The sequence below is a fragment of the Syngnathus scovelli genome, chromosome 2 (assembly GCF_024217435.2).
Source record: "Syngnathus scovelli strain Florida chromosome 2, RoL_Ssco_1.2, whole genome shotgun sequence".
Lineage (NCBI taxonomy): Eukaryota > Metazoa > Chordata > Actinopteri > Syngnathiformes > Syngnathidae > Syngnathus > Syngnathus scovelli.
Genome location: NC_090848.1, coordinates 21003241 through 21017244, shown reverse-complemented (window position 1 = coordinate 21017244; position 14004 = coordinate 21003241). Strand labels below are relative to the sequence as shown.

General features: G+C 41.9%; 1 protein-coding gene across 4 annotated transcripts in view; it reads right to left on the bottom strand.

Moving 5' to 3' along the window:
• The window catches only part of LOC125989157 (kazrin-A), a 131591-nt gene that overhangs the window by 83108 nt on the left and 34479 nt on the right, over positions 1-14004 (bottom strand). The window lies entirely within an intron of this gene.

Sequence of the window (14004 nt, the reverse complement as noted above, 5' to 3'; positions counted from 1 at the left end):
AACAAGAGATGTATCTCATGTTGTTGTAATGCATGTGACTTAAATCTTTAGCTCCAGTTTTGGTATCAAGTTTTGTCATGAAAAAATGATTTCACTGATGATTGTCATGTTGATTGTCACACATTTCCATTCGTTTAGGCAAGGTTGGAGTGGCTAAAGGCGGGGCTGTATTACTGGAAAGTTACATGACAACTGTCCTTGACATGACAAATCTCTGAACTCTCATCTTAACTTTTGGTCACACCCTCCTTATGTTATGTTCACGATGTCAAAGGAAACACATAAAAAGAGTGAGGAAAGAATTTTGGGGTCAATCCTAACGCCGACACCTCAATTGAAATGAAACATTTACTCTCCAGAGCAAATATGGACATAAGAACTCACACCAGCCATTTTGACAATTTCACGTGTGCCAAACATGTCCTCATCAAAAATAGTAACTATTATTTTACTTGAATAAAAATGAATTGTAAAATGCTTAGTTCAAGGGGACATATGTAATTTTTAGACAAATGAGAACAGTATGTATTAATAAAATTGTTATTTTGAAAATTAAATGCAAGTGAGTGCCAAAATGGTGGCTCCAATTCCATGCAGGTTAAGTGGGATCATAAGAAATTGAGGGACGGAAGTTATGACCAAGAGAGCAGATGGCTCATTACGTTTTTAGTTGTTTTTAGATTGTTGTCTTGTAAATCTACCCACAGATTGTGCATGTTCAGAGTAGACAACTCTTAACAGGATGCAACACATGAAAAAAATGTCACACCACAAATGCTGACTGAACAGCAAATAAAAAAAATAATTAAAAAAGTGAACGAAACCCCAGCCACTGACATTTGAACAAGTCCTCAACAAGTACATGCCAAAGTAATTCATTGGTTGTTGGCCTCAAGTGTTTACAGATGGATAATTTTTCCAGATGAAAAATGAGCGTGGTTGCACATCTGATGATGAATGTTGTGCTAAATAAAACCCCTGCGTAGGTGTGAGTGAGCTATTGCGTGCGGTTTGTTTAAATTTGAAGTGTGTGTCAATATGCCTGCCTCTGCGGCTGTGCGTGTTTGAGGGAAAAAGGAACCAGAAGGATGGCAAGGGAAGGGAGTGTAATTGTCTGTTTCAGGTTGAGGGCAGCTCTTGTCTCCTCTGCTTAGTATTCAGCAACTGTCATCTCAGTGACAAGGATTGAGAGATGCTCTGTTTAGGGTCTTGGTGCAGCTATTCCAAACCAATTTCCTTCAAAAAGCCTCATACGACAGATGACGCGCATTCTTTTCTACAATACAGATGCAACAAAATATAATATTTAAGTTAGCTTTTACAGATGTGCTGATGAGGGGAGATTAGTCAAGACAACATTCTACCTTAATGTATTCATGGGGCAGGTAAGCAGCATGTCTATATGGACAGCAAAATATGGAACATTAATGCCTTCACGTTTGAAGCTCACTATTTGCAAATTCACCCATCCCCCCAGCTAGTCACTGAAAAAGTCCTTGATTTGCAGTTTTTGGACTCTTTCTGCAACCCTAAGATCTCAAAAATAAAAGCGGTTTGCCCCAGAGAGAACAACTTAAGGATGGCTGCCGTATAATATTTTGTACGACACCGCAATAACCGACTTGGATTTGATTCTACCGCGGGCTACAATGCAGAGTGGGATTCTGGTAAATGAGTCATTTTCAACCTTGTGGCATTGATGTGCGTATTGTCAAAGTCAAAGTCAAAGTCAGCTTTATTGTCAATTTCTCCACATGCCAAAGACACACAAAGAAACCGAAATTTCGTTCCCCGCTATCCCACGGCGACAAGACATGGCCCACAATAGACAATCAAGTAAACAAGTAAACAACAGCGTGCTGAATAAATAATGAATAAATAACACAACAAATAAATAAGAGGAGCAAAAAGGAGCAAGTGAGCGTACAGCAGACATTCCAGAAAATAGCGCAACAGTGCCACATGCGACGCAGAAGGGGGTAGCGAGTTCAGGGTCCTAACAGCCCGGAGAAAGAAGCTGTTGGTGAGTCTGGTGGTGCGGGAGCGCAGGCTCCTGTACCTCTTCCCAGAGGGCAGAAGGTCAAACAAAGAGTGAGCTGGGTGACTCACATCACTCGCAATCGTGGTTGCCTTGGGGGCGAGATGGGAGGTGTAAATGTCCTTCAGGGAGGGGAGCGAAGCACCAATAACCTTACCAGCCGTATTCACTATGCGCTGCAGGGCCTTCAAGTTCTGTTCAGTGCAGTTACCACCCCAGACAGCGATGCAACTGGTGAGGACGCTCTCAATGGTGCCACGGTAGAATGTAGACAGGACTGCCTGAGGAGCACATGCACGCCTGAGCTTCCGCAGGAAGTACAGGCGGCGCTGAGCTTTCTTTGCCAGTGACGCGGTGTTAGCGGACCAGGAGAGGTCCTCACTGATGTGCACCCCCAGGAACTTGGTGCAGCTCACCCTCTCCACCACAGCACCGTCGATGATCAGCGGCAGGTGTTTTGTGTGACCCTTCCGGAAGTCAACAACGATTTCCTTGGTCTTGTTTACGTTCAGCAGGAGGTTGTTGTCCCTGCACCACGTGGTCAGAAGGTCAACTTCCGACCTGTACTGAGTCTCGTCGCCCTTCGTGATGAGACCCACCAGAGTCGTGTCGTCAGCAAACTTCTCTATGCGGTTGTCGCTGTAGGTCGCAGTGCAGTCATGCGTCAGCAGGGTGAAGCGCAATGGACTGAGCACGCAGCCCTGGGGGGGCCCCGTGCTCAGCGTGATGCTGGCGGAGATTTTGTCGCCAACACGCACCACCTGAGGCCTCTGACAGAGGAAGTCCAGTAGCCAGTTGCAGAGGGAGGTACTGAGGCCCAGCTCGTCGAGTTTGCGGATGAGTTGCTGCGGCACAATGGTGTTGAAGGCAGAGCTGAAGTCCACAAACAGCAATCTCACATATGAGTCCTTTCTCTCCAGGTGGGTGAGGGCCGAGTGGAGGGCAGAGCAGATGGCATCCTCAGAGGACCGTTTGGCACGGTACGCAAACTGGAAAGGGTCAATGGTGGGGGGGAGAACGGATTTGATGTGCTCCATGACAAGCCGCTCAAAGCACTTCATGATGATGGGCGTCAGTGCCACGGGGCGGTAGTCATTGAAGCAGGACGGTGCAGGTTTCTTCGGCACAGGAACGATGGTGGTAGCCTTGAAACACGAGGGGACGATGGCCTGCTGCAGGGAAACGTTAAAGATGTCCATGAAGACACCCGACAGCTCCCCAGCGCAGTCCCTCATCCGCTCGACCCGGGATGTTGTCAGGGCCCGCCGCCTTACGGGTGTCAATAGCTCGTGTGTGTGTGTGTGTGTGTGTGTGGGGGGGGGGGGGGGGGGGGGGGGGGTTAGGGGGGGGGGTAGTGGTCTTCAGCGGGCAAGTGCTGTTCTGGGCGTCGAAGCGAGCAAAGAAGCGGTTAAGATCGTTCAGCAGACGGACGTCGCCCTCACAGCTCCTCGGCGCGGGCTTGTAGTCCGTGATGGTCTGAATGCCCTGCCAAAGGCTCCGTGCGTCCTTGCTGTCCTTGAAGTGGGTGGAGACCTTGCACGAGAACGCCTTTTTCGCTTCTTTGATGCCCCGGGACAGGTCGGCCCTCGCTGTCCTCAAGCCAGCCTCTGAAAGCCTTGTCCCTGGCCCTCAGAAGTCTGAGGACAGCCCCTGTCAGCCACGGCTTCCAGTTCGCTCGAGTGACGACGGATTTTGAGCGAGTCACATCATCGATGCACTTCGCGATGTAAGAGGAAACAGAGTCAGTATACTCCTCTATGTCCGTCCGATCGTTGTAGGTGGCCGCCTGCTTAAACAAGTCCCAGTCAGTGGTGTCGAAGCAGTCACGAAGTGCATCGGAGGCACCCTCAGGCCACACCCGAACCCGCCTCCGAACCGGCCTGGATGCCTTTACCAATTGTCTGTATGCGTATGTGACAGCTTCCGTGAAAATGCGTTATGGAGGAGGAAGGTGCTAGCGAGACTGACAGTGACAAAGAAACAGTATGACTGACACAGGAGAGTGACCAGCAACTCCCCACCTTGCGTTGCCGTGAATCGCTTGAGTGATATTACAAGGACAAATTCTGTGGCGATTGAAAGTGTACTGCCTCGCGGCACATGGCGGCTCGAGCGGTCGCCGCAAAAGACAACATTGAATTCTAGTCAGATTTCGTAGTTATCAGTTAATCTGATATGCTCATTCCTAATCAAGAAAAAATATGTTTAATTAATGTTAATAAAAAGGATGATTTGGACTATTTTTTCTTGTCTGTGCACATAATTTCAGACTGCCTGCAAAATGGCATTCAAAAACGGGTGGCTTTGGCATCCAGATGAGGAAAAATACTGTAGTTCCATTAAAGAAGATGGACTGAAAGTTGTGATAGAGAACAGTGACTAATGCAAATTGTGCCAATTGGAGGATAAAGTGGCAGTGTTTGAAGATGCCTTGCAGCTGTTAACACTGCAGTCCAGAGGCCTACACAGTTAGCACATTAGTAGGCCAGCTGTGTATTAAAAAAAAAAAAAAAAGTAATTTTCTAAACCAGTAATCACGTTGAGGCCCCGTGCTAGGGCAAATTACAAATGGGAATGTTTTATCTTGAAATGAAACAAACCCCAAGCAAAATTTCTATGCAGCATAAAACACGGGTCTTCCAACGCAACAAGCATCAAGAAAGAAAAAGTCACGAGGACCTTCGTGACAACAAAACACCAAGGGACAGGGCTGAAATAATCTGATGTGATTTTATTTATTCATTTGTTTAAACTCTGCAAAGGACCTCAGTTGAATGAGCCTGTGGCTATAGTACAAATTATCTTTGATGAATTACATCACTCAGTGCATCAAACCAGGTCAACAAATTCCTTATGATTAGAAAGATTAGCTGTAAAATGGGAGATCTTTTTCAACTTTTAGAACTTAAAACACGGTTGTATAAAATGATGAGAACTAGAATGCAGAGCATAGGTTTGTCTTTATTTTCTCATTAATATTCATACATATATAATAAATTTACTTATAAGTACGCATAAAAATAGATGGACTTCATTTAGTTAATCAGTTTGATGGTTTTGGAATAGTCTATTTGGTGAAAGAAAACAATGTTACGATAACCTCCTTCACAGTGTTAGCAGCATTGATCTTAGGATTTTGTAGCAAAAAAGTTAAAAGAAATGACCCAGAAATTAACGTTATTCCATTTTTCACAGAAGTGAAAAGGCAATGTACTTAATTTGTATCTACAATACAGGACTCACAGGTGGATTTTAAAGACAAGCAAGTGATAAATCTTGGTGAGGGTTTGAGAGAGACGGAGGAAGAATGAGCATGATTAATTGTCTCCCAGGGTGCTATTTACTACGTGTGCCCGAGTCAAGATAGAAGATGGAATTCAAATGGAGTGTGGGGGGGGGGGAAATCAACATTAGTGTAGTGCAAGGGGAATCATTCATTTTGGGGGGGAAACTAGTGTATGAAGTGAAAAATTAAAATGCAAACTTATGACAAATAGACTGAATAGTATAAATTTAAAAAGGTATCCGCTTGGGCTGTGCAATTGTTTGAAAGTCAATTAGAATTTCGATAATTACTCTCTACAATTACAAAATCGGCATAATCATAAAAAAGGTGATTATTGTGTCTACTTGACATGACATGACCAATAAAATGGTTTAATCAGAGCAGAATTATACGTGGAACAAATTGATGTGTGGGAGGAAACAAGAAAAGAATACCTCAATAAGTAAAAGCAGTTGAAGAACTTGTATATAATTTAGTATAAGATGACTTTGATGAGAAACCTTTACCAAAATTGATTAAAAAAAATGTTTATGAATTCACACTCACCAGTGAAAGAACCTTATATAGACTATGCTAATTATTCCCAGACTTCCATTTCCTCCAGTTAATTAATGCACAACACATATCCAATTCATCTTGCATCTCTATTAATTGAAAAATGTCAATCATATTCCTCCACAATTCACTGGCTCTTGCTGTGTGCATGACTCATTTCACATGCAATGTGTTGAATTTCAATGTAAATCAAAGTAAGTCGTTAATATTCCTTTACAAGCGATGTGAGACTCTTTTTTTGGGGGGGGATAATGAATGCTGTCGCCTTCAAAGAGAGGTCACCCTGCAGCTGAAGAGTTGATGGCAGATTTTGCAGAACTGTGGTTTAGAGACTTTTTCTCATGCTTAAAACTGCAGTCTCTCTAATCACGCTGATATTAGCATGCAGCAATGACAGATAAACAGGCATCGTCTTCATTGCTGAGATGCTCAGGTATGCTTCTTAGGGAAATTCTAAGTATTCAGTATGACTAGTCTGGACGATTTCATGCTGTAAAACGCCTGTGACATCTTAAGTGGCCTCAGCTCAGGAAGTTTTGCTTTTCATCCAAGAAGGCTTCATGCAACAAGGACTACACCGTCTTGCTGAACTGATTTGGCTTACTCGGATGAGTGACAAAACATTTTCTAAGACAACTAAATCAGTCCAGTTGCAATCTGTGGTCGGAAAGAAATGACCTGGATGAAAGAGAAGATTCACAAGCAGCTTTTTTCTGATACACACGTGCTTTACATGATTAGAAGTACAACATTTGAAAACATAAATGAGAAGGAATAAAAGTACTGTTTGTCCTTTTTGTAAACAAGCGCCACGCCGCGTCGCGTCGCGCTGCTACGTCACTTGAAATTCAAATTACAGTAATCCCTTGCTACATCGCGGTTCGTTTATCGCAGTTTCACTTTTTATTTTTTGGGGAAATTATTTGAAAAAAAACGCATATATATCGCTCCTTATTATAAGTTGCCCCCCCCACCCAAACTATGAAAAAAAACGTGACTTATAGTCCGAAAATTACGGTATATGACAATTCAACAATTGAGAGATGGATTGGGATACGAGTAATGCAGCAGAGAACGAGGTAATGCGCAAGACTGGCGCAGAGACAATGAGATATTTCAATTTATCAAACACTGATTGATGATACAACTGAGTGCATATATCCCTGGAGCTGTGTTCCCCCTGCGAAAAGCTGAGGAATGGCTGTAACAGCACAGATAAGAGACAACTCAAGCTGCTTTCAGCATGCCGGCTTGCCCCCAATCACACAAACCCCAGCATTTCATGCCAGATAGTCAGATGCTTTGCACTATTACCTTAATCCAAATGTGTTCCCGGGAAAGCGCCTCCAAATCACACTCACTTTCCTCCTCCAATCAATAAGTTGTTGCACCAACAATGTTACACACGCTGGCACATTGACAGGGTTACAATAATCTCCATAAGCCATTTTATGTGGCAAAAACAAATGGGCAAAAATAACAAAACATTTGACGTGTACATGAGTAATGTACAAAGATGATGGAATGCTCACCGTGGATAAGGAGAAGCTCAACAATTGGCTACTGCGGCAAAATATTAAAATACCATCTATTTTTAAAGCTATGATGGCAATTTAATTGCTGCTTTAAATGCTAGCATACTTATCGAGTATTTAAATAAAGTATTTTTATACTTGGCTCCGACCATGCCTTATTTGTCCTTAAAGATCATATGATTTTTTTTCACATCCGAAAAGGCAAAACGGAAAAGTTCATTCTTATCTTAAAGCTTTCTTGAGATTGTTTTCCCACTGTTGTACAACAGAGATAACTTCAGACCTGAAGATTAGTCTCAATTAATGTATGAGCTAAACATGTTAATAATGGCAAAGATTAGAAAGTTTAGTTTACAATTTCCATTAAAGATTCACAGAAAAACAAAACCAAATGTGGCTTTCAGTGATGGTGCCCGTCAGACAAACTGTGTTGCCAAGCAACCACAATTTGACATGGTGTGTTATGGAAATACTTGTATTCAAAGACCCAAAGCTTAAATGAAGGACTTTTGAATTTGTTTAATGAAACATTCAGAGTTATTCAACATAACACTAAAACTATTAATCAAACAGGACATAATACTCAATTAATTCAAAATGAATGAAGGGAGCGGCTATAAAAGGTCTTAATAAATCATAACAGGCAACAATTTTGTCAGGTAATTATAATGCATCGGCATGACCTAAGATGAGGATATTTCCTATTACATATTTACCACCTACAGCCTCACAAAGGCTTTGCAGTGTATCGCATTGCTGCAAAGTCAGGTGATTCCCAACTGATTTTGATTCACTCATTGCCGACGTGACTGTGAAAGAAAGTTGAGCTAAGACATTCCTTGAAGTACAATCTGATATCATAATAAAATTTAACATCAGTCTTGGTGTTGAAGGGCTGTATTTTCTTAACCAGTACAAGTCCAGTGAAAGCACAGTTTAACTTTACACATGAATGGAATTTTGTATTTATTTTTGGTGGGGCGGGTGGGATTTTGGTAGACAGGGGCAGATATGATAGAAAGGTATGTTTACATTGTTGTGTACCATTGTGGGAGGGAACACAGTCCACTTGTTTGCCATCCAATGAAACCGTTTCCCCTTTTTGCCTGTAAATTAAGCATGTTAGAAGTGCACAGTTCACATTGCGGACTGACTCGTTGGAGTCCTTCCATAAGATCGCTACCCGTAAAGTACATTTAAAAAGAAATGCAAGAACCGTGTGTGACAAATCGCGCACACCGAACCGTAGTTGGACAGGTGCTTTTAGAAATATACTTTGATGATGACAATAGCGATAATAATCATAATCATTCATAATTCATTCAATGAAGTGAATTCTATAATGACTCATTGGGATGAAATAGAATGACATCCACCACATAACTACGTCCCGAGAATTCAGAATCTGTGTGCACCACAACTTTGACCTGCTTTTAACTGCTCTAAATTTGATCTACCTTTCTGTCACCAAATTGTCAGGTGCACTTGGGGCGTGTAATAGAAAATGCCCCTGGTTCGCTGGAATTTCCAGCGAGGCGCAACGCAATCTGACAGTTTCCCAAACATAGGTAAAACTAGACATGCCCCGGCACAAAAATGAAAATGCACCTGTCTATGAAAATGGCTCAAAGCATTTGAAGGCTTTATCTTCTGTGTCCCTGGAGACCACAAGAGTATGGTATCAAGTCTGAGTTTGAGTTGGACCGTTGATGCTATTTTAAGGCTTTACTCTTTCATCAACAGAATTGTCAATTTCAATGCATATTCTTCAATGATAAAATATTTATTTATAGCTTGGTTGGATGACTGAAATCATTCTGTGTCTATGCAGACCTCTAACAAAAGAAAGCTCTTCCTGATTTAAGATATTGGATTCTAACCCTAACTGTTAACACAAAATAGCAGTTAGCGTTTTCATTTAAACTAGTGAATTAATGAGAACATATTTTGCAGCCTCTCTGTTATGTAAATCTACATATGAAGTCTGTAATCTTCATTAGCTTTTTGAATTACTGTACGTACTTCAGTAGGAAGATAATTATTTAGCATTAATGCAGCAACAAAGGATTACATTTTTGTGATATAGTATTGAGAGGTGTTGTTTGACAAATTTAGGTTTCATCATTTTCATTGTTTATAACAGTACACTACAGTTATGATTTGAGATATTAATTTATTTTGTTTTGTGACCATGCTCATAACTCAAAATGTTCCTATCTCAAATAATCATTTCCCAATGAAATTAATTGGAATACCATTAATCTGTTCCAGCCCCCCACGCACACAAATAACTAACATAAGTTATTTGTTATGTTTTTCGAATACAAAAAATAGCCATCAAAAATGCTGTTCTTTATAAAATAATATTAAAAAGAAAAAGAAAAAAAACATTTCAGACAGTTAAGATAGGCTCACGATCATCGTAGGGATAAGCGGTTCTAAAGATGGATGGATTTTTTTCCTCATCTGTTGTATATTTCATTTTATGCGCTGATCCTTCTGGTGTGTGTGCATTGACCACTCGTGGGCCATATAATACATAATTACTTGTGAACATTACATGACCAAATGCAAAAAAAAAACAAAAAAAACAGGTGAGCCACAACGGTTGTTACCCGAGCCCTCAGGCACTGTGATGTCAATGTCAGTTAACGGTGAGTGACAAAATGGCTGCCCCCTGAGATGAATAAAAACAAGTGGACTTTTCTGCTTAATTCAAACTACTACTTACTTACTTGCATTGAACATATTATTGGATAGAAACGTTTTGAATTGACTTGAATTGCAAGTGAATTTTCATTCACTTCAGTCAAGTAGTGCATTTTAATTAGTATCTTTCCACCTCTACTCACCTCAACTTTATTAGGCTAGTGCCAAAGGATTGCCAAATCATCATTCTAGGTAATCAATCAGTCGCAATATAAGCACTTAAAAAGAAGATGTAGTTTCACATCTACAAGGACTCCCGGAAGAAAAAGCTATTGGATCTACACAAATCACACAAAGAGGGTTGCAAAACCTCATTGGTCCATTACAAATGTCCACTGGTATCAGGGGATCGCGGGCGGGACCAAGGCCATTCATAATGCATGAACAGAAAGCGTGTTTTGGAGGACCAGCTGAGGTCCCATTCTGAGAGGGACAGATTGACCCAGCGAAACCCATCACATACTCAATCCCTCTTCAGCAGCTCCCCCGCGCTCCCCCACGTGCTCTTGAGACTGCAAGCGGGATGCACTCTTCCATGACCTTGGCACTTTTGGCACATAAATGCGGAAAGTGAGTCAGATGTGTTGTAATATTAATAGGATACTTCCCGGATAGCTGCATGATAATGCACATTTATGAGGTCGGCCTATGTAAGGTGATTATAAAATTAACAGACAGCTTTTAACCATCCCTCGTTGTTCCCAAAAACAATGTTAGCATACTTCCAGTAATTTTTGAGAACGTGGTTGTCCTTTTGAATTTGATTGGCAGCAGCTGGCAGGCTGCCTGCGCACTGACATTCTATTGTTACAGAACAACAGACAATTGCTGCAAGAATAAGCTATGGGTAGGCGCTAAATTGCCAGCAGGTGTTTGGAAAAGAAACAGAATCTACCTGTACGTCCACTCAGACAATTGCCGGGTGTTTGCTCGTTGTTTTTTTTTTTTTAATAGGTATGCAAAAAGAATTCCAGAGTGTAAAAGCCAGGTTGGGATTATTGTTCAAGTATGGCTCTCGTGGTGAAGCCACTGTGTTGGCCAGAATACTGATGTTATTGCTTGATGCAAGATTAGATTTTCTGCAACAAAATAAAGACAGAAGAACAGTAACTCACTGAACTAGACAGCACCATCATGATCTGTTGCACTGAAATCCCTTGGGGTCTGAATTTTATTTTATCTCAGAGGACAAAGAGGGGGTGATTCACCCGTTAGGCAGTGTATTTATCAACTAGGGGTGTGGGATTTATTGGAGTGTTGTAGACAACGCCGACAAATGAAACTTAAATGCAAAAGTTCCATTGATGCGTAGGTAGGTGTGCTTCTATCCTCCAAGCCCATTACTGTGTAGCACTATATATTCATATTTATCTGAGTTTTATCGATGAAAACATCCCCTAGCATCAGGAAATGAGGTCGGTGGCAGCGGGGAGAATTAACTTGAACATTAGTACCATCCATAAAACTAAATGGACGAACTCAATAGATGCTCTAGAGCAGTGTTTTTCAACCGGGGTGCCGCGGCACACTGGTGTGCCGCAAAATATTGTCAGGGGTGCCGAGGGAAATTCTCCAATTTGTGCGCCTGTGCGGTGTAGCGCCCAGGCAGAGTAATCATATCTTCCATATCAGAAGGTGGCAGCAGCAGGTAGCGATTTGCCTTGTGCTTGCAGACGAGAAAATTGGTGACACATGGATGCAGCGGCAGTTATATGGGATGCCCATGCAGGTAGCATTGACAGCGACGTTGTCATTGTGGATAGCGAGACAAGTCGATAGTGACAGTGATGGAGAAGTTTTTGAAGAGAAAAAATGCTGACACTGTACTCAGCACACACTGGTGTGCCGTGAGAGACGTTCAGCTGTGCCGTGGGATTGTCCAATATTAATTACGGAGCGCATCGTAAACGGGATCACCAAACCACTGGTCAGTTCGCGCAAGGCCTGGTCAGCCACTTGCTAATCGTGCATGCGTGGAGAATCTGAGAATCTTGGGATTTCATATTGTGTCGGTCTGATTGTATTGCATCGGCACATATTCAGTTTATGTGTGTGTTGCTGTGTGCTTTTGCTAACAGTGACAGACACTATGACGGTTGTGGTGCGTTTGTGGTCCAATGCATGGAGAGCATGCAGTTCAACCGGAGAACCTGGATTGGTTATTTTTCACATACATAAAATAAACAGTCAAGTCGAGACACCTCGACTGTGATAGCCACTCAGCTGCTATCAGAACAGCAGAGCTGCTCTAGATAGCAGATTTAGGTGCTATAATACAATACACTGTGTCATATATGACCAAGGGCACGTTGACGTCACGGAGTAAACGCAAACCTCAAGGCACCACTGTATGTCGTGTGATGGATTACATTTTTCTTGACATCTTGAAATTGCTCATCAGTGCCTCCAGCTTGTCTTAAGCCTCAGTTCATAATGAAGAAAAACAAGGCTAAAACCTGACTATGGCTATGGTGTTTTTGTGTTGATGTGCATTGTATAGTTTCTCAGAAAGTGAGGGACTTGTCAGCATCTCTTCACTGATGAATACATCAGCATGGGGGTCAGAGGGAGTCACACAGATCTTATTTATCAGCGTCTCCTCGGACAAAAGTCACCCTTCACTGACTTGTTTAGATGCATCCACATGCTCCTGTGCCCCAAACTCCTTCTCTAACCCCAGTTTTCAACCACACATGACTGACAGGTCCACTAATGTAGTCAGAGCTGGTTACTGCAGGAGGAAGGAGAGCAAGAGATAAGGTCAGGAGCAAAGGCTCAGAAGCTCAGCAGCAAATTTCCTCCAAGACTGACTGCACAAAAATGGGGACTAAGAAGAGGCAATGTGAAGTCCCCATTGCACAGACTTTCCAATCGAGGGAAGTCGATAGGTGTCATCCATTGATATTGAGGTAACATTCTAAAAAGAATGCAAGTCAGAAGATGCTGTAAATGTCTTTCTACCAGGGATGACGTCAAATAAATTTGACTAAACACTTATACAAGAATTTCCTCTTTGAAACTAGTAAATTGTATGACTGCTAACATTTTGTCATGCAGTGTGCATAAACAACGACAGATGTTGGATTAGAGTGCATGACAACTCATCAAGCTCATTAGAATAATTTTGAATAAACAGCTCATTCACACTCTTGACATTGCCTCTTCGACAGCGGCCTCTAATTGGAGAGCACAGCCTCTCATCTTGGGCTCTTCATCCTCTTCCCACAAAAAGATTATCAACACGAGGGAAAACATCAGCGAAATCAGTGAAAGAATGGACGGAGTGTCCATTTGGTCTTTTATATGGCATATTAATAGACTTCCATCCCCTCCAAATGATCTAAAGAGAATTATTTCATGAGATGTTTGTTGTATTTGCTCAAAAGAGGTAAATAAGGGACCAAAGTGATGACATCAACATACTTTTCAACACTGAACAAGTAGGTCAATCATGTCCCCTAATTTTAATTTTACTTTGATTACAACTTCAAAATAGGAAAAATACAAGCCATACCACAAGATGCAACCCACACATCAGCAAAAACAATTTGAAGGTGAGTTTGGATTTTGCAAAGTGCAAAGATGAGCCACAAAAGTTCTGGAACAAAGTTTTATGAACTGAGGCCACGATGAACCACTGCCAAAGTAATGGAAAGGACTACATAAGCTCATCTGTGAAGCATGCAGGAATTCATGTCATGGCTCAGGTTTGCATGGCCGCTTCTGGAAAAGGTTCAGTAGTCTATGATGGTAGCAGTCAAATAAATTCTGAAGTGCACAAAACCATTTTGTCTGCCAATTTAAATAAGAAATGCATACAAACCAATCAGCAGAAGTGTCATCATGGAATAAGACAATGACCCAAAACACACAGCCAACAC